Source organism: Protopterus annectens, chromosome 5.part1 (genome assembly GCF_019279795.1).
Source record: "Protopterus annectens isolate FY-2018-M chromosome 5.part1, PAN1.0, whole genome shotgun sequence".
Lineage (NCBI taxonomy): Eukaryota > Metazoa > Chordata > Ceratodontiformes > Protopteridae > Protopterus > Protopterus annectens.
In genome coordinates, this window is record NC_056736.1 from 61414277 (window position 1) to 61440227 (window position 25951).

Consider the following 25951-nt stretch of genomic DNA (forward strand, 5'->3'; position numbering starts at 1 on the left):
TCCTCACATATCTGTTGAAACTGTCTTCCCTACCCCCCACCCTCATTTTCTGCCTTGTCTTCAGCTGATATAACTGTTTTTATAGCTTGTGTGTTGCTTAACTCAAGGTTCCCTTAATTTGACCTGTTCATAACAGCCTGCATTTAAATTGGAACCTGTGTGCTGAGAGACAGCCTTACAAGACTATCTGCAAATATATAGAGCTGAGTATATTTTTCTGTATTATTCTGTATTATAGAGCTAAATTGTTGCTTAGATATCTGTTGTCTTAATGTTCTGCAAATATACAGAGATCAGTATATATTTTTTTGGTTTTATAATTTGCACTGTGATTCCTCACATCTCTGTTGAAACTGTCTTCCCCACCAGCCCCTCCCTGTTCTTGGTTGTAGTTTAAATTTGGTGGCTTTTGCAGTGCCCGCCCCACTGTAGATTTGATCTAGGACACTCCCCCAGTCCCATTTCTTTACCGCATTCTACCTAATAAACCCTTTCTGCACTTGCTTTTACTCCTTTTTAATTTAATTAAATTTTTTCAAACTGTGTGTGGACTAATATTGCTACATACTCGTGTGCCAGCTTGCACTGCATGTGAATTGTTTTTACTACTGTTTTTGCTACTTTTCTGAAAAGAAGAAAAAAAAATTGTAAGCCTGTTTCCTACCTTCCCTGTAATTAGTGTTCCAGATACAGATTTGCTGTATCCAGGACTGTTTGTAAGCTTCTGAGCCCCCCAAGCCTTTCTGTGTTGGAGGGAAGCCTTCTAGCTTATCAGTGGGAGTGGTAATCATTGGGTAACCTGTCTACAACATAAGGAGTGGTTCTGGCCCAGAATTTGTAGTTATTGGCCATTTGGGCGGTCTTCCATCTCTCTCAACTTTCTGATTTGAAGGCCTGCATTTGCACTTGTTTCTGTCCTGTAACTCCTGGGCCCATCTCATTTGCTCACTCAAAAAAAAAAAAAAAAGACAAGACCTTTCAGGGCCCTGCTTATCACAGGACATTTTTGAAAAAAAAAAAAAAAACTCCAAGCTTCACTGAATTTATTTTGTTGGTTTCCTGTAATAAATAACAAAGTAAACTGCAATTCTGAATCATGAATTAAGGGTGCCAGATACAGTGTTGATCCACGCATGCCTCTCAGCTGTCCAGATTTTCATAGAATGTCATGATTGTTGCCTCATATTTTTGGTCTGTACCTCATAAAATTTGTTTTTCTGGATTTTTGTGACGAATAAATGAGGACTGACGTCATTATATAATTACAGGTATTTGAGTTTCAGACTTCATATCCTTCAGAAAATGAACGGTAACACAAGACCTTGCATTCTATAAACTTTCTAAGTTTATAAGAGCAATATTTAAAATGTGTCCCCATTTTTTGGGCTTTGCCCCTATTATTTTTGTCTTTTTGCAGTTTTTTTGTGCCCAGAGGTTGAGAGCTATGTACTGATGTATAAAATGTAACTGGGGTTTTAAGCTGGTAGAATCCTGTGTTATGGAAAATAAAATTTGATATTCCTATATGAATTTCTGCATGCATCCTCTTAAAACAAATAGGACATACTTATTTCTGCACCTGTACCACCAACCCATGCATATGTGTATAAAACTGTGTTTATAGTGGTATGTGAAAAAAAATCAGGATTGATATAATTTCATTCTAAAAGCTGATTCATCAAATTCAAGATCACAAGGACTCAAAGCAGTAAATTAAAAAGATATAAACTGGTGGTACCATGCACTTTAGCTGCTGTAAAGTAAGACAGTAACAGAATCAGTTTCAAAACATATGACAAACTAGGCGTGAGTCAAACTAAATGACCTAATACTGTTCCCTCAGCTACGTATTATAAACAGAACTGTTTGTGAGACAGTGAAAGGAAAATTAGTATTCTGTTTCATATCAGATGTGTAAGTCATCTACTTTAGAATGAGTAAACACTACATAATAGCAATGCACACTGTACTGTAGCTACATACATTGGTATATTTAAATGTTTTCCTGAAGTGGCATTGTCAAGATCCTGATAAGAGAAGAAATGCATTACAGCATTAAGCACCACATACATATAGGGAGCTTTATAAACACTCTCATCAAAGTGAAATTCTTGGAATAACAAAGTGCCTGGTCATCAAATCTGCAGACATTTTTGGAATACTTGGTGCTTTTTTATGTCTAGTTTGCTTAAAATGTTCACTGCAGATTTCTGCTGACTCTTAGCAGCAGAATCTTCATACCGTTCACTTATATTTTATACTTTTCACGAACAGCTTTATCTTGTGAATGCTAGTGTTAAAATGTGTGTGTATTATATCTGTGTGTGTGTGTATTATATCTATGTGCTGAGAGACAGCCTTACAAGACTATCTGCAAATATATAGAGCTGAGTATATTTTTCTGTATTATTCTGTATCATAGAGCTAAATTGTTGCTTAGATATCTGTTGTCTTACTGTTCTGCAAATATACAGAGATCAGTATATATTTTTTTGGTTTTATAATTTGCACTGTGATTCCTCACATCTCTGTTGAAACTGTCTTCACCACTAATTTGGTGGCTTTTGCAGTGCCCGCCCCACTGTAGATTTGATCTAGGACACTCCCCCAGTCCCATCTCTTTACCACATTCTACCTAATAAACCCTTTCTGCACTTGCTTTTAGTCCTTTTTAATTAATTACATTTTTTCAAACTGTGTGTGGACTAATATTGCTACATACTCGTGCGCCAGCTTGCACTGCATGTGAATTGTTTTTACTACTTTTCTGAAAAGAAAAAAAAAATTGTAAGCCTGTTTCCTACCTTCCCTGTAATTAGTGTTCCAGATACAGATTTGCTGTATCCAGGACTGTTTGTAAGCTTCTGAGCCCCCCAAGCCTTTCTGTGTTGGAGGGAAGCCTTCTAGCTTATCAGTGGGAGTGGTAAGCATTAGGTAACCTGTCTACCACATAAGGAGTGGTTCTGGCCCAGAATTTGTAGTTATTGGCCATTTGGGCGGTCTTCCATCTCTCTCAACTTTCTGATTTGAAGGCCTGCATTTGCATGTGTTTCTGTCCTGTAACTCCTGGGCCCATCTCATTTGCTCACTCAAAAAAAAAAAAAAAAAAAATGTATCTGCTTTTACTGTATTTGTGTTTCTTCCTACTTTATTTTGCTTTTGCGTCATCTTAAAAGTACTCAATTGTATTTATTACTGCTTGGTGTAACTCATTCTAAGCCTTTTAATTTAAGCACTTGGGCTTCAGACCAGTTGTTTTACATTAGGAAGGTTTGTGGCCTGCACTGTGGTGGCAGGACAGATAGCTTACATCCTTCTAAGTTGGGAACTGCTGATTGAGGGCTCAGTGTCTGTTATTCTAAAAGTGTATTAGTTCTGGTTTAAGCACTTGGGCTTCAGGCCAGTTATTTTACTTTAAGAAGGTTCGTGGTCTGCACTCTTGTGGGAGGAGAGGCTGGACTCTGCCCTTCTGAGCTGGGAATTTCTGGTTAAAGGCTTATAGTGCCTGCATATTTGAACTGTTTCTTACTGAAATTGGTACACCTTCTTTGTTGTAGCATAGACTAGATCCAGGCCTGCTGAATCTAGCTTTGTTTGTATGCTTGTTGTTTGTTTGCTTATTTCCCTGAAACACTAATTCCACCTAAAACGCAGCTTTTCAGCACTTCTGTGGATCCCTAGTGATATCTGCATTGCTTACTGTACTTATTTCCTTGTTTCACTTGAAAGAAAGTTACTGTTTCTCGTTTTTGCATTTAAGTTACCTGTAACACATTGCATTTAAGTTACCTGGCACTTGCTCACTAAAGCAATTATATAAGTCAGCACTAAAAAATTAAAAGCACTACACCCTCACAAACTCCCCTTGAGTACCTTGTTCCCCATTGGCCCTTTTTTTCAATTATAAAGGAATTCCCAATACTATTCTAGCATGTCCGAAGGTCAGTTGTCAATCTCCTCTCCGGTCCAGCTGGTGAATCTGGGAATCTTGAGGCAATGTTACAACTCCCTCATGTACACAGACAACCCTCTCCTCCTCCCAAAAAATTCCAACACATGTGAGAGATGCAACCATATAGCCTAACTGGAGGCTAAGCACTCTCAACTCGGTACTGGCATAACCAGTCAGGAGGAGAAGGAAACCACACTCACTACAATTCCATTCTCACATAGACCTACCACGACAGCAAACCAAACACATAAACACATAAAAACATACTCGGAGGCTCTAAATAAAAATCTGCCTAAGCAGCAGAGACCTCCAAAGCAGACATCCAAGCAACCGCTACCCCAAAACAAAACACGTGCAACACAGCTCACAAAGCCAGTGTGCTGAGCAGTCACAGCCCCTAAGGCTAAACAACACACCTGATACACTTGTAATAGGTGACTCTATCGTCAGGCACACTGACGTCCCGCTCACCAGGCTGAACAAGGAGAAGGTCACGGTGAGCTGCCTGTCGGGCGATAGGATCCGCCACATAACACAAGCACTCAGATCACTCCAAGGCAAGTACAAATATGACTCAGTCATTGTCCATGCTGGTGTGAATGACCTGAGACGTACCTCCCTGGACTACATGAAAAGAGACATAGAGGAGCTCTCTGAGCATGTAACCCAGGCCGGTATGACCCTGACCTTGAGTAGCATCTTACCATCACCAAGAATGATGCCACAATATGAAGACAAGATGATCAATTTCAACAATTGGCTTAAGTATTGGTGTCATTCAAAGGGGATCCAATGCCTGTCAGCCTGGGATGACATGCTCGACAAGCTACGATGCTTCGCTAGGGACTGCTTGCACCTGTCACCCCTGGGCTTTCGGATATTGGCAAAGGCTCTTGCTACCCCCATAGTGCCTTTTTTAGGCAAGGCTCAAAAGACAAACTCACCTCCATAGGTATCACAAGGATAAGAAACTAATGCTACTCAACGCCAGAAGTCTAAACCTCAAGATGCACGCACTCAAAACTCTCCTTAGCTTGGAGAACATTGATATCTATGCAGTAACAGAAACCTGGTTCAAGGCTCCCGAGAGCACCCCAGCACTACCAGGTTATACCTCATACCATGCTTTTTGGCCCCAAAACTTGGACCGAACCACAAAAGGAGGGGGAGTATCAATATTCGTCAAAGATACCCACACCTCCATGTTGGTGGCACAGCACGAAGCATCAGAGACTATCCATGTGCAACTAACAGTGGGTAAAACTGCCCTCTAGTTTATAGCCTGCTACAGACCACCCTCCCAAACCCAGGAACTCCACTCGGCCTTCCTGAGAACACTGGAAAATATGGAGGTCTCTCCAAACACCATTATATTGAGCGACTTCAACTACCCAAACATAGACTGGGAGCATTACTCTAGCTCCAACGCCCTAGCCCAAAGGTTCCTAGAATTTATAAACTCAAATGCTATGGAACAACTTGTTACCACTCCCACAAGAGGGGAAAACATACTGGACCTGATCATCACCAACATGGGGACTCTATGCTCCAGACCAGAAGTGTATCCCTCACTGGTAAGATCAGACCATAAACTAATCTCACTGGATATTCACATCCCGACCCCACCCCCTGCCCAGAAAACCACAGTGAAAAACTTCTCTAAAGCAAATTTCACACTCCTCAAAACCAAGGCGAAATCCTTCAAAGCCCCCGGGCCTGTGGAAAATATGGCCCACACCACAGAATCCCTTATAAACACATTCTGTGAACACCTTCAGGAATGCATGGATCATGCAATCCCAAATAAAACCAAGACCCAATCCTCCAAAGGCAAACATCCTGTCTGGTGGACCTCAGCCATAAACAAACTATACAATAGAAGGAGGAAGCTACTACATGATAGAGCAAAATCCCAAAAAGGGAAGGCATCTCTGATCAGTATTAACAAAAAACTACAGGCACTCATAAAATAGTCTAAGGCCAGCTTCGAGAGAAATATTGCACAGGACACTAAGGATAATCACAAGGCTTTCTTTAGTTATGCTAGGAACCTGGGTGGGAATTCCCAGATATGCTCAGAATTAGTCCAAAATGACAAAAAATACACCGAACCCACAGACGTTGCCAACATCCTAGCTGACAGGTTCAGCGCAAGCTCCCCCCCCTTCCTCACCAAAAGGGCAAATATCTATCCCAGCAGAGTGCTGCCCCACTGACATCTCAGATGCTCAGGTAAGAGCCGCCCTCACCAAAGCAAAAAACACAACATCAATGGGACCAGACGGTGTCCCAGGCTGCGTCCTACATGAACTCCAAGAAGAGCTAAACCCAAACATAAAACTACTGTTCAATCTCAGCTTTACTACAGGATATGTGCCCAAAGAGTGGCGTACAGCAACAGTGGTCCCTCTCCATAAAGGTGGTGCCTCAACGGATCCTGGAAACTATCGCCCCATAAGCCTGACTAGCTTGGTCTGCAAAGCTATAGAAAGGATCATCATGGACCTCATAAATAAAGATATTGGGGACCTACAGACACTGGATCCTACCCAGTTCGGCTTTGTTAAGGGCAGATCCTGCCTCTTAAAGCTGGTCGATTTCTTTGAAACAGTCACCAAGGCCATTGACGAGGGGAAGGTGGTCCACACAGCCTACCTGGACCTCACAAAAGCCTTCGATACAATACTCCACTCGGGCATTATAGACAAGCTCACCAACTTAAATATAAACCCCTATGTCACTAGATGGTTTGCAAACTGGCTCAAGGACAGAATCCACATGGTTAGAATTGCTGGAGCCATGTCAGACTCCAAACCAGTTACAAGTGGTGTCCCACAAGGCTCAGTCGTGGGATCTCTCTTGTTCAGTATATATTTCTCGGAGGTACAGGCCAACATGGAAGGACTGTGGCTGACCATGTTCGCAGATGACTGCAAACTGGTCGCCATAATCGACTCTCCAGCCGACACAAGCATCCTCCAAAAGGGCCTCATAGAAACAGACAACTGGTGCCAGAGCCATGGCCTCAAGCTAAATGCCAAAAAGTGTAAAGTCATCCCCTTTGGCAAAAACAAAGTGCCCACAAATTACCACATAGGTGGCAATCCATTAAGTACAAAAGAAGTAATTAGGGACCTGGGGACCCAAGTTGATAGCAATCTCTCATTTGACAACCACGTGGCCAAAGTGGTTAGAAAAACATTTTATATAGCCCACCTAATCATGAAGGGATTCACATCTAGATCAGGGGAGGTCATCGTGCCTCTTTACTCATCCCTCATCAGGCCCATAATTGAGTACAATGCCCCTTTTGGGATGTACCTTACCAGACACCTGCAGCAACTGGAAAGACCCCAAAAGTACCTCACCAAGAGGATCAAAGGGCTCAAACAGATGCCATATGCTGCCCGGTTAAAGAAACTCCAGCTCTACTCAGTGGCATACCACCTGCTCAGAGGCAATCTGTTCCTGACGTATAAAGCCATGTCCAACCCAGAATTAATGGACATGCTGCACCTCAGAAAATCCAAATCCCATCGAACTACGCGCTTGAGAGACTTGAACCTCAGCACTGAAATAAATAGGACATGCTGGAGGGACAGATTCATAACCCAGAGGCTCCCTTCACTCTGGAATAAAATCCCAGTCCAGGTTAGGCAGAGTCCCTCATTGACTCTGTTCAAGAAGAATCTTGATGAGTGGATGGGAGATCATAGGTTTACCCCAGTTATCACTTCTGTGTCACTGTTAGACAGAGGCACAGTATACTAACCTCGAAAAAGGGCATAGCAAAATTAATTTAAAATGGGTGGCGAAAGCCAAACACACTCTGGCTAGGCTTATAAATGCCCTAGGGCAGATAGCCTAGTATGAACCAATGAACCTATGAACCTAAATGACACTGATTCCTAAAGCTTCTTAAAAAGACTTTATAGCACACTTTGGAAGAATAGCATTGATTGCTGTCTAACCATGTAGCCTTTTTATGTTCCTTTCTGACAAAGGAACGCACAAAAAGTAGTATAGAAGTGATTGCATACACACAAATGCATAGGTTTATAGGTTCAAAGGTACTTAATAGGCTATTGATGTGTAAGGATCTTAAGAAGCCTAGCATTACATTTGCATGGTAGTTTTTAACCCTTATATTTTTCATACTAATAACTCGGAGATAGGCCAAATAAGGATATGTTGGGACATTTACGTTTCCCCTCCCTATGAGGTACAGGGTGCAAAACCAGGGGTAAGTTTGTGATTACCCATCCATTCATCCAAATTACATCTGAATAGAGAAAGATATGTACTTTGTTTTATGTGGAGTGGAAGATGGTTCCACAGAAGTGGTATTGCATGTGATATAAACCTATCCCTCCTTGGCAAATGATCTTGGACACTTAGACAGCATTGTACTAGGACATGTTTTAGCTACCCATGTCCTGTTACTCTAATCAGAAAAAAATACTGTATTTTTTACTGAAGTACTCACAATGGCACAGAATTTCACAACTTGGGTATGTGCCCCATTGTGGCACTGCCTGTGGTTGGTATATTCAGTAGAATTAGTATTTAGATAAGTCTGTTATAGTATCAGTACATTATGACACACATAAGGCACATTACCCTCTATCTCACTTCTTACAGCACAAGAAAAAAGGGCCTTATGTGTCTACCTGGGTTCATGTCATATGGTCGACTGTTCATTTGACTGAAAGTTCATTTGGTCAACAGTTCATTTGATCGACAAGCATTTTAGGTGGGGGGCTTTGCCCCCCACACCCCCCAATGTGGGGGGCTGTGCCCCCCCCTAACTATATATATCAACTCCAGGGTCGCACAACATTGGGGAAGGGGGCAAATGCTTGTCGATCAAATGAACTGTCGACCAAATGAACTTTCAGTCAAATGAACAGTCGACCATATGACATGAACCCGTCTACCTACACAGCGTCTTCATATCATGTCACTCTTTTCACCGGTTGCTACAAATCTCCTTTTCCTCAGATGCCATAGAAAGCAACAGTAGCTGATACAATTGCTTAGTAAGCCAAATGCTAACTCACTGTTGTCACATATGCCAAGGGTTTCAGAGTGATCCAGGTCAAGGCCAGACTCATTTGCAATAATATACTAGAATTCCAAGCATGAGTCCGGACACCTAAACCCCTTTTCCAGCTGTAACCCCAAGTAATTGATGAAACCATATTTAACTCATTCAATCTAATGGAGCTCAGGAAGTTGGCACTGTAACTTCCAATGAGTGAGGCCTAAGCCTTTTAACAGAATCACATTATGTCCTCACATTTCAAACAAATGTTCATATAACTAGAACCATAGGGGTTATGAAAGAGGTATAAATGGCAAACCCCTCAGCACAAACTACTTTTATAGTGGTAGTATTCTTTAGGTTCTAGGTCTTAAACTGAATTTTATAAGTCCCAGTAAACACAGTAATTATTTCATTTGCAATATTTTGTAAACAGTTTACAATATCTCAGCAACCACTCAAGTTACACACATACTGTCAGCAGCATTTTATTCATCTAACCGAGAGCTTTCATATGATGCTGAGGAGTTCTATCTGTGTTGCATGGTTGTTGAGATATTTAGAAAATTTTGAAAATTATATCTGCATAATTATTATCATAAAAACAACAGTTACTATATCTTTACCTGCACTAGACAGAGGTCAAATATTAATGCAGTTGAGTTTGCCATTGTTTAAACTTTGAGATGAAATATTTTAAAACCTCGTACATAGCATGGTTATGAAATTATTGATACAAATAAATAATATCTGACACCTAGAGACATCAGTAGGAGTTAGCTGCAGATGAACCTGGAGGGGTCACTTGGATGTAATAAGTTAAGACATGGAATTTAATATTCTTGGCTGCACATTATATAGCATGGATTATTAAGAAAAAACAGGAGGTGGAGTAGCAGTGTTTTTCCAAACTCCAGATGAACCATCTGTATAGTATTAATGAAAGAAAGGTACTGCTGATATCAGTATAAATAATTATTGGTACATGTCTAGATGCAGGATACACTTTTATTAAACTTGGCAAAATGTTGATAATGGTACCATTCACTACCTTGGATTACTAGCAATTGCACTGGAAAACTCCAGCTATTTGATGACTTCAGTGTACTGCAGCATATTCTGAATCATAATGAAACATTAACAGATTTTTTTAGGCAGGAGGATTCTCTCATCTTATTAGTGAACTTAAGAGAAATGGCAACAGAAGTGACGCTTGAAATATATTAGACAGCATGCTTACAAAATGTCCACGGCTCTATACTGGTATATTGACAAGCCATCTGTGTGACCACCATTCAACCCTTGTCATCTGTAAAATGTAATCATATATCTCCTCCCTAGAAAACTATTAGCATTAAGAAAACTGCCACAGCTGAAGTGTGTACATGATACTTATTTTGCAATCATGGATGTCAGGAATAAGTAAAAAAGAAATGGAATTCCTTGGATTACTAGCTTGGCAAGGGAGTACATGGTATACAGATATGCAACAGAGAAAAGTACACTCAAGTGACATTTGCAGCACTGTCCATAACAATGGCCACATACTGATTTTGCAGGCTAAAAATATCTCTTCAAACATTAACCAAATAAATATACAAAAAACATCAAACTTCAGCAATGACACTATTTCGAAAGACTAATGACAACTTTCTAGGCCTAAACTCATCCAGAGAGACTGCCAAGCCTGCAGATCATGTCTAAACAGTTGTACAGCAGATTACTAAGAATTTAATGCATAAAACAGCCAAATAGCAGAATATACTAGACTGTCTAGAGGTATGCCAAAAGAATCCCATTATCCATAGTCCAGGACTACTGACCCAAATGTACCCTAGGGCCTCTTGTAAAGGTGTTTAAAAGGGTTGTTTATATACAAATTAAGTGATAGCTCACAAGCAATAACGCAGTAGTTGTCAATCAACAGAGGTTTTCGGTCCAGACATAATATTCAAACTGTACTGGTAAAACTACTAAACTGTATAGCCACTAGACAGGGCAAACGTCTTCAAACAGCAGCCATATTCCTTGATTTTTTTCAAGGCTTTCGTTCAGTATAGAGGATCGCTCTCTGTTCATCAGCAGATTAAAGAAGATAGCTGTAGCAAGCCTGCGCCCCTCTGTTTTATGAGCTACCAGCAAATGCATGACAAAGCTCCCCCTATCCGCATCTCACAATTACCCTGGAAGTGTTGCAAGGATGAACTCTTGATCCATTACTCTTTCCATCTTCACCAATAGTATCCAAAAACATATAAAAAAATACTGTTTACAGTATGCTGGTGTTTCCGTGCTATTTTGTGACAACTTCAAAGCCTTCATTGATGAACTTCAATAGCAACATGCTTATTAAATTAAAAAATATATATTGTACTTGGAAATATTAACAAATCATTGTTTAATAAACTACCCAAGACAATCTAGGAATATGTTGATCTGCCAAACTCCTTTAGTGTAAATATTGTTTGCATGAATAAACTACTAAAAACTACATACAATGGAAAACAAACAAGTTTTTTGCAGGGAGCAAGCCTCCTTGCATGCCTCCATGTGAGAGAAGACCTCCACTCCACACCAACTTATATAGGCTTTCTCCACTACTATAGAACAGTAGGAAAAAGTGCAACCATTTAGCCAAAAATTAGTTTTTGCAAAGTGTATTTGTGTGAGTGGTTGTTGTGTCTTTTGGCTTTTCCGTTAGGGGTCACCACAGCGGAACTCCGGTCCGCTAATGATTGGCAGTAGATTTTTACGTGCCAAGTTGCCAGCCCTGACGCACAACCTTCAACGAAGGTATGCCGATTCATGCATTTCTCCACACAGAAGATGCTCTAGCTGAGATTCGAACAGGACGACATCTTACTGTGAGGCGACAATGCTACCGCGGCACCACCACCGCAGTATTTGTGTGTATGGTAATCATACTAAAGGCATTCAGCAGAGTGACTAACTACCAAGAGTTCTAGGCACAATGAGCATATCCAACAATATGCAAAGTTGAAAGCATCTTAGCACAATAACAGTTATGAAGCTTGGTATGTTAAAAACCATGTTGAAACAACAACCAAAGTAAACATTTAAGTGGGAGTGCTTCATGGAGTGACACTGTAATTTCTACTTGCTATTAGGTATACAGTTGCTGAAAAACTTGCAATGCTGCTATATAAAATAACAGTAATGAGAAACCTAAGTTATCACCCCAACAGAATATTAGGTAACATACAATAGAATCTATAAAGTCCTTGCAGACCTACTATACTTCTCTCATCACTGCTTAACTTAGCTGGATAGAAACTAAAATTCAATATATCCAACTATCATTATCACAGGAAAAACTCCACAAAGATGTCTGCCCAGGTACTACTGGCTTACTAGCTTGATGCACACCCAGTAGATAGCTAGGATCCTCTAATTAGTAACAAGTGAATGTACAAATATCACATTTTAAATTGTGACAAAGATCACTGTATCTTTTTGGCTTCAGTCAAAAAGTTAGGTCCACAAGAAAATAAAACTACCATGCCATATACAATGCTTAAGAAATTGTCCATAGCTCACCTCCAGCTATGTTTACTTTTCCACCATGACTGTGGCATCACTTATTCATAACTGCTTTGGCCAAGCTCCCAACATATATACCCACCGTTCTATATTACTGGTATACGTAGAAAATTTACCATTCTAATGGCTGACTGCTTTGAAGTTTGGCCTTGCCTCTTCACCATCAACAATTGTTATTGTTCAGATCAATAACATAGTACCAATGGAAAACAGAAATATAGATAACAGCAGATATTACAGCATATTTAGACTACAATATTAAGGAAGCTCCCAAATAACGCCATGACCAACCTTGTAAACTGAAATTCGTCAGCTAGCAGAGTTTGCTGCTAGAGATTACTTATAGGATATGTAACATGAAAGGATACCTATCAAATTACAGAAAACTTTGGAGAACCCTGTTGGTCCTCAACTTCAAGTTAAGGAGGGTGCTACTCATTTTGTTTTGGGTGCCAGTTGACTCAGATATGACTCCACAAATGCTGCAGATATTCTCAACACTGTCACTCTTCCCTTAGATGCTGTAATGTATCCCAAACTACACATCATCAGTCAGAACTAATGATTGTTTGGCTAACAATTAAATATGTCAAACCAAGTGCACACATTTTATAAATCAAACATGTTATCTTGTGCTACAGTTCATTGCCATATATAAGACTGTTTCCATCCCCTGTAAATGTTTCTTTGTTTGAGATAAAAGGTTCATAGGTGTTTACTAGGCTAACGTCCATAGGGGCCGTTTTAAGCCTAGTCATGCATTCTGAATCTCTGACAAGTTCTGATATCCTTGATAAGTGTAAGCAGGGGCTTGGGAGATGAACCATTTACAAGCAGGGCCTGGTAGATGAACCATTTACAGATTGCCTGTGTTCCTTATAGACATAGGTGCTGAACCAGGGATGAATTTCCTGCTCCAAATCTAATTGTCCAGGTTGCACTTGAGTTGGGTTAGGGAGGAACTCTAGTTTACATGGATGGGGGAGCCTGTTCTAGAGATAATACATATTCATGCTATTATTTGATGAACACCATCATGCAATGTACAATCAAAACCAAATATCTGTTACAGCATTGCACTTTTTGTAATGTCCTTAACTATGTTATATTTACTAATTTTATTAATATGAGTCACTTGTAATGGCATTATTCAGGGTGCTTTTCTTTCCACCCGACCCCCCCCCCATAAATGGCCTATAGTCAGTAGGGCATACCTGGTCAACACTGTATAGATGAATAAATTTGACATTCTATGCCATCTGTCCATTCTCCCTTATCCTTTCCTTATCTTTTTCATGCTATCTCAAATGCATGTATAAATCCCATGTCTACCATTGATTATGATCATACATTTCATGGATCTGCAGCCTTCAGACAATAAATATCTTCATAGATCCATAAAACAAATGGCCCCTAAAACTCTGCTGCCTGTGTCTCAACCCTCAGTTCTTCCTCCTCAGAGTAACAACATCTCTACATTATGATTTTTGCACCAAAATTGCATCCCATCATCTGTCTCTTCTGGTCTCCAGTAAAATGAAATCCATCTTCTCGAGTCTCATCACCATCCCACACACCATTCTGGTGGCTTTTCTCTGAGCTTATTCCAGCAACCTGATGTTCCTCTTCCTGTACTCAGGATGTGGTCTGACCATGTCTCAGTAGAGTAGAATCTTATCTCTTTGGTTCTAGAGCTGTCATTTGAGCATACACCCCAGGATTCAGTTCATTGTTGCCACAGCTTGGTAGTGTATCTTGGCAGTACCGACTCATTGTGACTGACTCCTTTGTAACTATTAAGTGCAGATACGCACTCTCCAAATGAGGTCACTGGGTGGAAAATACCCCTTTCACAAAGTACAGCAAGTTTAAATATGATTAATTTAAGTAGAGGGTGGAGGAGCAAACTGCTTTGTATAAGGAGTATGAAAGGCTTTGGACCCCTCCCAAAAAAAACATGATACAAATTTCTTAACTTGTTCATCTGTAACTTATGGCTAAAACAAAACCATTGCACAGAGATAAGCTTAGAGTAGATAGCTTGCATGTTACACAGCACTACTATCAAATCTTAGCACAATCTAACCTAGTCTAGTGCCATACCCCATAGACCACCCAAGGAGACCTCTGTATAACCCAGTCTATCACCTTACAATGGCCCACTAAAATACAGATTCGGACAACATGGATATGTAATTTCCAAATGTCTCTATAACCAGCTTCATAGACAAGGGCATCCTGGGACAATGTAGCAAGTCTCTCATGTTCACAGACAACCATTTAATTCTTAAAGAAACAAATACAGTACATAAGAGATGTGCAAACACAATTTCAGTGGAGGCAAAATTCTCACATACAAGTAAGGTTGTCAAGAACACACACACACACACACACACACACACACACACACACACACACACACACACACGCACACACACACACACACACACACACACACACACACACACACACACACACACACACGCACACACACACACACACACACACACACACACACACACACACACACACACACACACACACACACACACACACCATCCACCACACCAATAAATCAACTTATGCACTAAAGAGCAATCTTCCCAAACCTCAAAGACCTCCTAAGCCTATAAATGGCAAAGCCTATCCTCAGCAATCTCTAAAGCACTCACTAAAAGCAACACCAAACACCACACATACACTTATACCCAATGGAGTTCCAAGAGCAAAACTCATAAGGCAAGCAAACACATTACCCAGGGTTTTGTCATACAGACTCCATTGTATGAAACACAGATGTCTCACTCACCAGACTGAACATGGAGAAGATAACAGTTAGTTACTTTTCTGGAACCAGGATCTGCCAAGTTACGCATGCACTAAAGTCACTACACCACAGGTGTCACTGTGATTCTATCATAGTCCATGTGGTTAATGACCTGAGACATACCTCTGTCGGCTCTATGAAAAGAGATATTATTGATCTTTCTGACTATGTGCCTTAGACAGGTATGTACCTTGCATTGAGCAGCATTCTGCCTATACCAAGAAAGATACCACAGAATGAGCAAAAAATGATTGGCTTAGTTTCTGGTGTCTTTCTGGGGGGATTCAATATTTTTCAGAATGGAAGGACATGATTAACAAACCACATTACTTTGCAAATGATGGCCTGTACCTGTCTCCCCTAGGCTTCTGAATACTGGCTAACACTTTATCCACTTCCTTAGAGCCTTTTTAAGGCAATGCCAGACTGACAAACCTACTGACATAGAAAATAAAAAGCCAAGAAACCTAAAGGTGTTACTAATCAGTTCTAGGAGCCTAAACAAGAAACTCCACACCACTCAAGCTGTCCTCACTCTGGAGAATATAGACAACTGTGCTGTTACCGAGACATGGTTTACATCCACAGAAAGTACTCCAGCAGTCCATGGCTTCAGTGCCTTCCACACATTTAGACCATCAACTACACAGACAGGGACAAAAGGTGGAGAATCCTGTGCACAGAGGGTCTATATTATAAGAACAAATGCTTAAAAAGTCAAACACCTCTTTGTCGACACTTATTAAGCGAATGGTTTTATAATCGAAAGCTGACAAAGTTGAAATCCACATACTTGAAATATTTTAGTTGTCCAACACCAATCCCCCACTGCTTCATTGAACATGAACTGCAAACACAGTAAATTTCACTTGTAACGAACACCCTAAACATACGCTACAATCCTTCCTGTTTGTAAAGTAAATGAAATAATCATAATAATTACCAACAGTAAATCTCCACAATTACACTTGTTCAAAATGGCACTTTCCCGAAACACAAGCCAGTTAACACACATGCACTAATTTTTCTCTAATATTTGCAGGGGGGAAGCCCCCCTGCACCCCCACATCCCCTACTAATTATATATACCAACTCCGAGATCGCACTAAAATTAAGGTAAACATGCATAATTCATAATGTACACATCTTTACGTCACTGCTATATTTGCGTGTGTTGGCCAACAATGACATTTCGAATTTAATGTTTTAGATCTTTAGAGCTTTTTCTTATAAGAACGTTCGCTTAAAAAATGTTGACAAAGTGGTGTTTGACATTTTAAGCATTCATTCTTATAATATAAACCCTGCACAGATACTTTTATACCCAAGCAAACTCCAAAGAATTTTTCCTCAGGTAGATGGCAAATGGTGGTGGTGTGATGGGGAAGAAAGAGGTAACTGGGAACATATGTTTTGGGAGTGTATGAGTTGGCAGACTGTCAGGAATACTGGGTGTGTAAGTAAGGAAATAATTTTTTGAGTTGGGCTACAAGCTCTGAATTGCCTAGGTGGCTGCTAGAAAAGCAATTATTAGAAAATGGAAATCAAGATCTAAACCAATTATACTTGAAACAGTGAAAATTGTAACAGAGATAAACAAATAGGAAGTGAGATCTTTTGAAAAAGGGTAGGAATAAATTACATATAAAAAATGGAAACTGTGGGAACCTCTACTATACCTCTAGTTTGGTTAAACAGGACAATGCCTTGGAGTTTATCTACATGCAAATCACCACAGACAAGGTTCCATACCATACCCTAGTAAGCTATAGATCACCCTCTATGTCCCAAGAATCTCATAACTGGTACCAAGACCTACTGGAGACACTCACCACTAAACCAAATACCCAATTCATGGGAGACTTCAACTACCCCATTATAGAGTGAGAAACATACACTGCCTCAAGCTTACATGAAAAATGATTACTGGAATTTATTAAAAGAAATACCCTTGACTTGATTGTGTGCACACTCATCAAAGGTTCAAATATACTGCACCTTGTACTCACCAATATGAGAGAGTGCTGCATACACCTCAGTGTCATGTCCTCACTTGGAAGGTCAGATCATAAAGCTGTTTCCTTTGAAATAAAAATCAACTCAATAACCCCAGCAAACCTTGTAACAGTTAGGAATTATTTCAAAGCAAACTGCATCCTATTAAGTGATAGTTTGTCAAAATTCAGTGCCCCTTCTAATTCCAAGTTCACAGCAATCTATGCAGAATTGTTCACAGCAACCCTGAACAACCATGTAAGTGGCTGTATAGAGGTTGCTGTACCTACTAGAAGTAAGTGCAAAGCAAGCTGTTAAAAAAATACTGGTGGAATCCTAACCTTAACAGGGTATAATAGGAAACTAAGATAATTAATTAGGGTCAACAAAGCCAATTATGAGGTCAATATAGTTTCATAGGCAAAAGCAACCACAAGGCCTTCGACAGCTATATCTGTAACCTCAAAAGCACCACACAACAGTGTGCCAAGCTGGTGGTCAGTAGTGCCACCTTCACTGAGCACAGTGACATACAGAATCTGCTGGCTGACATATTTAACTCAAACTTCACTCTCACTCCCCCTGTGAAATATCTACTAGCATAACCCCCCAAACTATTAGCAGACAGCAGATCCAGGAGGCACTCACTACAGCCAAAATCACAGCCTCAGTGGGCCCCAGCAATATCCTGGGATGTCTCCTGAGTAGCTTGAAACATGACTTAGGAGAACTTCAGTCAATTTTCAATTATAGCATCAAAACAGGGTCTGTACCACAAGAATGAGGGACTGCAATGGTTATCCCACTTCACAAGGGTGGACCATCAACCAGTTCTGGAAACTACAGACCCATTAATCTAGTCTAATATGCAAAGCCATGGAATGAATTATCATGGAAATGATCGACGAAGACATATGCAGCCTTCAGACACTGGACCCAACTCAGTTTGGCTTTTTTAAGGGAAGGTCTTGCCTACTAAACCTGGTGGACTTCTTTGAGAAGGTCACCAAGCCAATAGATGAAAAGAAAACAGTGCATATCACCTACCTGGATCTGGTTGAGGTGTTCATTACAATACTCCACTCAGTTATAGTTGACAGACTCACTGAGCATAACCCACTGGATTGTCAGCTGGCTTACAAACAGGAAGCAGGAAGTCAGGATTGGTGATACAACCTCCACTAAGAGATCGGTCACCAAGGGTACCTCAGGGCTCCATGCTGTGATCCATACCTCCCAACGTCTTAGTGCAAGAAATCTGGACAAAACCTGACAAAATGGGGGGACAAAGACTCAAAAATAGGGGCAGATTTTAAATATTGCTCTTCTAAACTTAGGAAGTTGCTAAAGTATCAGGGTTTGTATTAACATGCATTTTCTGAAGAATTTGAAGTCTGAAACTCAAATGCATGTCATTATTTAATGACTTCAGTCCTCAGATCATCCTGGTGATTTGTCAGAAAACCAAGCATTTTATGAGGAATAGACCAAAAAATATGAAAAAATTCATATTATATAAAATTCTGGACATTCTGCTAAAATCTCGACAGTTGAGAGATATGCTGGGATCACTCCTATTTGACATCCACTTCTTGGAGGTAAAGGCAAATGTCACAGGCCTTTGGCTGACCAAGTTTGCAGATATCTGCAAATTGGGAGCTATCACAGATTGCTGCCACAACACAAACATCTTACAAAAGGGTCTAACACAGACAAATGACTGGTGCCAAAGCCATGGATTAAAACTCAGTACCAAGAAATGCATTATAGTGCCTTTGGAAAAACAGCCACTGAGGCTAATTACTTCATTGATATGACACCCCTAAGAGATGACTAAGTAGTCGGGGATCTGGAGACATTTGTAGAAAATAATCTGGCCTTTGACCACCATCTGTCATTGGTAGTAAGAAAATTATTCTGTCACCCAACTTAAAAGTAAGGACATAGCATCCAGGTCCAGAAAAGTCATAGTGCCACTTTATTTGTTCCTTATCAGACCCATAATTGAGTATAATGCCCCCTTCAGCATGCATCTGACTAGACATATGCAAAAGCTGGAAAGCCCACAAAGGTTCCTTACCAGGAGAATCCAGTGTATAAACATATTGCCCTATACAGATTCCCTTACAGCCCTACCTCTATACTCAGGTCTCCTACAGGTTACCAAGAAGCAATCAATGCCTAGCATACAAGGCACCCTCATATCCAGCACTGATGGACCTTTTAGACATCTACAAAATAAACAGCATCAGAACCACTGGATCCAAGGATTTAGATTTTGCTTACAACATAAATAGGACATGTTGGCAAGACAGATATGTATCTCAGAGGATCCCTATTCTTTGGAACATGCTCCCCATTCATTTGAAGCAGAGTCCATCCTTAATTCTATTTAAGCATAACCCTGACAAATGGATGGGAAATCCAGAATTCACCCTGGGTTGGGACCCAATGTCTCTGACAGACAGAGGTAGACAGTAACTATGCCCAAACTAACATACCCCCTCCTAATAAACACCCATGATACGTAGGGACACAATTAGGTTGGGTTGCACAGCTAGGCTTATAAATGCCATAGTGGTCATTGGCCTGGTATATACCTATGAACCTGACTTTCAGCCTGTGGGCTTAGTCCTTCTTTACAGCTGGTAAAAGAATTCAAGAATGGAAAAGATACTTTGCAATAGAATATGAAGAAATCCCCATATTGGAGAGGTTGGCAGTAAAGATTTCTTTATCAAGCTGTTTTTACTAAACAAAGTGAAGTGATTTGTCTGCTTTAATATTGTTTTATTTTTCCCAGCAGACATCTTCACAAGCTGCAATTGCCTTTCATATAACTTTCCACTTACAGTATATCATGTTCTGTCTGTAATCCCTTGGCTATAGCGCTGGTTCAAGTTATTTTTTCAAGTAACCTTAGTTCCTGTCTAAAGGGACAACCTGGGAGTACTCTATGGTTAAATGATTCATTCAGAATTGCACAACATGCAAACAGAGACTGAAGGAATCAAACTCAAAGCTTTTATTCACAAGTACCTTATTAGTTATAATTAAACTATCCCTATTCTCTTTAAATGATTTTTGTGAAGCCAGTCTGCTGTAATGGAGACAAAGCACTTTTACATGATGCAGGTTAGGTAACCAGGGCTCAAGATCAAGCTTCAGCTAGATCAGGAAAAGCTGAGAAGGGAGGAAGAGGAGGAAGAGGGAAAAAAGAACTGACCCAGCAGCACCTAATGCTGGATGGCTATCCTTCACTGTAAATGAACTGTACTCAATCACTCCAAGTGCAGGCCGAGTACAAATAAATGTGTAATACAGCTAGGAGCAGGTGGCACCAAGTGCACAAACAGCATGTGCATGAATGCATATGTGGCATGTATACCACTTACATCACTGCATGACCATGTTCGGGGGGGGCGTGGCTGTGAGAAAAAATAATTAAGAAGTCCATGTTTCAGCACCAGTTCTAGTATGTGGTTGAAAGAGATGGTCAGAGATCAGAAATTATACCTGAGTGTTATTCCTAAGATAAGACATAACAATGGCCTCAACATATGAAGTCCCTTATACATACATCCATAAGAGTTCGTAAAGCAAACAGTGTAAAAGTGCTGTAAGACCTGAATCCTAACTGCATTTATTAGTTGATGCTGGAGAAACTAGATATAAGACCAAATGTCGAGTAAGGGAAGAGGAAGAACTCATGCTACCAGTCCAAGGAATACATACATACAGATTTTCAGCTGGTTATGGGCTGTCAAAGTTGTAACATGGGCTGATAGTATTGTAGACCTACACAGTTTAGCTGGCTTGGCAGCCACATACTCACCAAATGCTGCCCACAGCTTTATAGACCTGCATCTACTATAATTTCAAACCATGAACCTGCTATTGGCAGATCAAATAATTTGTGTTTACCACTACCTTCAGAAGGGATCCACGTATTCAGTGCACCACATTTTTGTGTTGGCTTGTAAATATGCATATTCAATACACTGATTTACCTTTGGTGATCTTTAGCACTAACTGTAGAAATAATCTAATATGCAGTATATTCAGTCCTCCTTGACTGTGGTTCTTTGTAGTAATAAAGTAAAAACAAACAAAAAAAGATACAGGGATAACACAGAAAACAGTGCAGGCTAAGAGATGATGGTGAGAAAGGGAGGGGAGGATGAGATGGCAAGGATGTAGGGCAGAGGCCTGGCTGAGGAACTTTGTGGTTACAGAGTAAGGGAGGTCTGCAGGAAAATGGGGGACTTCAGGGGAAAGTGTGGGAAACTGAAATTATAGTGGATTGGCTAGTCAGGTAAGAAAGGGCAAAGCAGAGGATGAACAGGTGGCTAGGAGGAAAAGCAGGCTGAGAAAAGGTGGGAAGGAGACAGGCAGTAGAGAGGAAGACATGGGCAGGGGGTTGTCAGAGGAGTACAGGTAAGTGGTGTAGCAAACAAGAAAGTAAAGGGTGGAGGTGAGGGAAGCAGCCAGAAAATAGAAGATGGAGACAGAAACCATGCTGAGGGAATACAATGGTGAAAGGTGATAAAGGTGAGACATAGGTGGCCATGCTGGAGGCAACAGAAGAAGAAAAGTAGAAGCAAAGTTGGTAGGAGGGACACTCGTGTAGATGGACTGAAGAGGGAATGAGGGGGGAATAGTAAAACCATGCCAACTATAGAGAAAACGTAAATGAGGGAACAGCAATAGGGGAGAAAGAAGGTACATAAAGATGAAAGAGGTCTTAGAAGTTTTATGGGTGGCAAAATTGAATAATAGTAGGTAGGTCTTGTATGAAGAGTACAGTAGAAACTAGAAATGAATCAGGCACATCGCGGGGAATTAAAGTAACTAGCCAGAATGGTGATGTGGCTAGGGGGTGGTACAGCTGGAAAGTTAAAAGCTACAGGTGGAAAAGGCAGTAACAGGGGGCAGGAAGTCAAGGAGTAGAACAGCACAAAGACAGAAAAGAGAGTTTTGGTGAATTAAGACTCAGTCACAAAATGATTAATGGGATTAGATTACAGTGAAACATTTTTCTTGCTTACACTTAGTTAGACATGGGAAAACAAAGCCAATGTGGACAGTAAAGGGAAGAAGTAGACATATGTGGTACACATAATTGTCAATGGGCAGGATTCACGAAGGCTTGCACGGAGTCTAAGAGTAGTGTAAGACTCCATGCAGCCTTCACGATCCAGGAACAGCCCTAAATTCCGTGTAAGAGACCAGCTAAAACGTCTCTTACATGGAGTGGGCGTGGATATGCTAATCACCTCACTTGCAGCCCAAAGGCATGCAAATGAGGTAGATTAGCGATCCAGGAAGCCCAAAGCAGCCCGTGTAAGAGCCGTTTTAGCTGCAGAAATGTACTCAGTTGACAACTGAGTACGTTTCTGCAAAAAACACAATGGAGCCATGTCAGCTCCAAATAAAGGGTGCATATGTGTCAGGCAGCATGCCAATGGCCAAATATGTGGCCATTGGCAAGGTACCCCGATGCAAATATGAAAAATAAATATATATTTTTTTTCGGCGATCGCCGATGTTTAAACGCAGCGCAGCCCCGCGCAAATGGGCTGCGCTGTATAAAACATAAAAATGAAGGTTATAAACCCACAAATGTGGGTTTTATGCAATACATGGATTTACAATGCAGGGACCAGCAGACCAAAAACAACATGGCCACCGTTTAGTGGTTGCTAAGGGGGGAAGCTGAGTCTAAGACATGTAACTAAGCATTAGTAGGCAATCTGATGTAAATGAGTGTTAGGATACTGAATTCCACTGTCACATAGCAAATGAGCACATTCTGAGTAGTGTAAGAGATACATAAGGGGGAGGAATAGAGTAGGAGATAGGTGACATCACAGGGGGGAATGGTAGAAAGAAATGCAGTTCATTGGAGGTCAGTGTTACATGACAGATGTCAGACACATATCATGGAAAGAGGAGTGCCACAACATAAGCATGGGAAAGTCAAGAAATGGAAGGTGTACACTGTTGCTTACACCAAAGTTTCTTGCTGGGCATGCATGCGCACGTGTGCGCGCCATGAAGCGCGAGTAGGGCAGTGTGCGCGTGTAAGGCAGACTGAGCATGTGGGAGCCTGTTGGCAGACTTGTAAGACTGTTTGCGCTGGTGTGTGCGCGTTTTAACCCGAATAAGCAGATTCTGAACCGTGTAAGCATGTGTGCGCGCGTGTAAGCCACTGTGAGCGTGTTTCTGCTGGTATGCACGTTGCTCCCCCCTGAGGAAACAGAAAGGAAAAAGGAAGCAACAGAATTAGTAGGAAGCTAGCAGGGAATACTGCTGGAGCTAGCAGGTGAAAACAATTAGAAGCAGGCAATTACACAGGCAGAATAGTAGCTCAGCCAAGCACTTAAAACTCTGCAAACAGCAGTGCAGGATGTTTCTCTCAAGAGACACTGCAAGACAGGAGTAAGCTATTAGAAGTGAAAACTGAAAAAGCTGAACTCAGAGCAGAAATGCTAGGGGCTGCCATAGCTGTCATAAGGAGACATAGGCTACTTGCTGAGGGTGGTGACAATGCAAATGGTGCCAGACAACCCACAGTGAGGAGACGGAGAAGAGTGTACAGGCCCAGGGTCACCTACCACGGGTTACATGAGCTGGAGATAGTAGAGCGCTATAGAGTGGACAGAGACCTCCTGCAGCAAATTGTCGAGCTGTGCAGGCCACGCCTCACACACAGAACCAACAGAGGGGAACCCATCCCAGTGGAAACCAAGGTATGTGTTGGCCTAAGAATACTAGCAACAGGTACCTTCCAGAGACCAACTGGTGATATGATGGGGATATCACAGGCATCAGCCTCCAGGGTACTGCACCAGTTCCTGGATGCCATGTCAGCACATGTCGGTGATCATGTATATTTCCCCAATGCCCGTGAGGTATTGGCCAGCAATATGCGTCTCTTCCAGCAAATAGCGGAATACCCTGAGGTAGTGGGTGCAATAGACTGCACGCACATACGCATCAAAGCACCAGCCGGTGAGCAGGGTAGGGCCTACATTAACTGCAAGGGCTTCCCCTCCATCAACTGCCAGGTCGTGTGTGATGCCCAGGGCATAATAATGAATGTGTGTGCTGGCTGCCCTGGGAGCTACCATGATTCCCATATCTGGCATTTGACGCAGCTGTACCAGACATTTGCCAATGGGGACATCCCACATGGACACCTAGTGGGGGATGCAGGTTATGCACTGGAGCCGTGGCTGATGACACCCATCAGAAATGCACACACACCTGAACAGGAACGCCATAATGAGGCACACGCACAAACACGTAATGTAATAGAGCATGTGTTTGGGCTGCTCAAGTCACGGTTCCGGTGTCTGGACACATCTGGTGGAGCCTTGCAGTACTCACCAACTACATGTACCCAAATTGTCATGGTATGTGCTATGCTACATAATATGATCTTGCAAAAACAGCTGCAGCAGGACCAGCATAGGGCCGGGCCAAACAGCCCCCCACCATTGCCAAGGCCATCACAGGCAGAGCGTGACTCGGAGGAGGAACAACCTGAGCCTGCCCCAGTAGGCAGAAGGAGGCGTGCCCAGTATGCCCTGGCCTTGGCAAAGAGGCAATGCATAGCACATACACTGGCTCAGTAGGAACCCTGGGAATGATACCCCTCTCTGACTCACTCATATAATAACAGGGATGCCTAAAATGACATAACCTGCTCTCAAACATGTACAGGGAGTGTAGTATGTGCATCCGACAGAGGCAGCCCTGCAGCACCACCTGAGGCATGAATGCCATGTGTTAAGCAATGTAACACCATGTAGTATATGCACACTTGATGACCCTGACTAACATCCTACCCTCACCAAGCATGATGCCACAATATGACGATGAGATGATCAAGTGCAATAATTGGCTGAAGTATTGCAGTTAGTCAAAGGGGATCCAATGTGTGCCAGCCTGGGATGACATGCTGAGCATGACATGATGCTCCACCTGCTAGGGGTGGCATGCACCTATCAGTCCAGGCCTTATGGATACTGGCAAAGGCTGCTGTTACCCACAGCGTGCCCTGAATAGGTAAGGCTCAAAACACAAACCCACCTCCATAGGTATCACAAGGGATAAGAACCTAGATGTAATGCTACCCAATGCCAGAAGTCTAAACAGCAAGATGCATGCAGTCTAAACTCCCCCAGTATGGAGAATGTTGATATCTGTCCTGTAATAGAAAACTGGGTCAAGGCTCACAACAGCACCGTAACACTACCAGGTTACACCTCATACTGTGCTGTACAGCCTCAAAACATGGAACAAGCTACAAAAGGAGGGTGACTAGCAATAATTGTCAAGGATAACCACACCCCCATGTTGGTACCACAACAAGAAGCAGCATGGACTAGCCATGGTCAAGTAACAGTGGCTAAAACTGCCTCCCAGTTTATAGCCTGCTACAGACTACCATCCTAACACCAGGAACTGCACCTGGCCTATGTTGGAATACATGAATATATCAAGCCCTCCAAACCACATTATATTGTGTGACTGAAAATACCCAGACATAGACTGGGAGAATTAT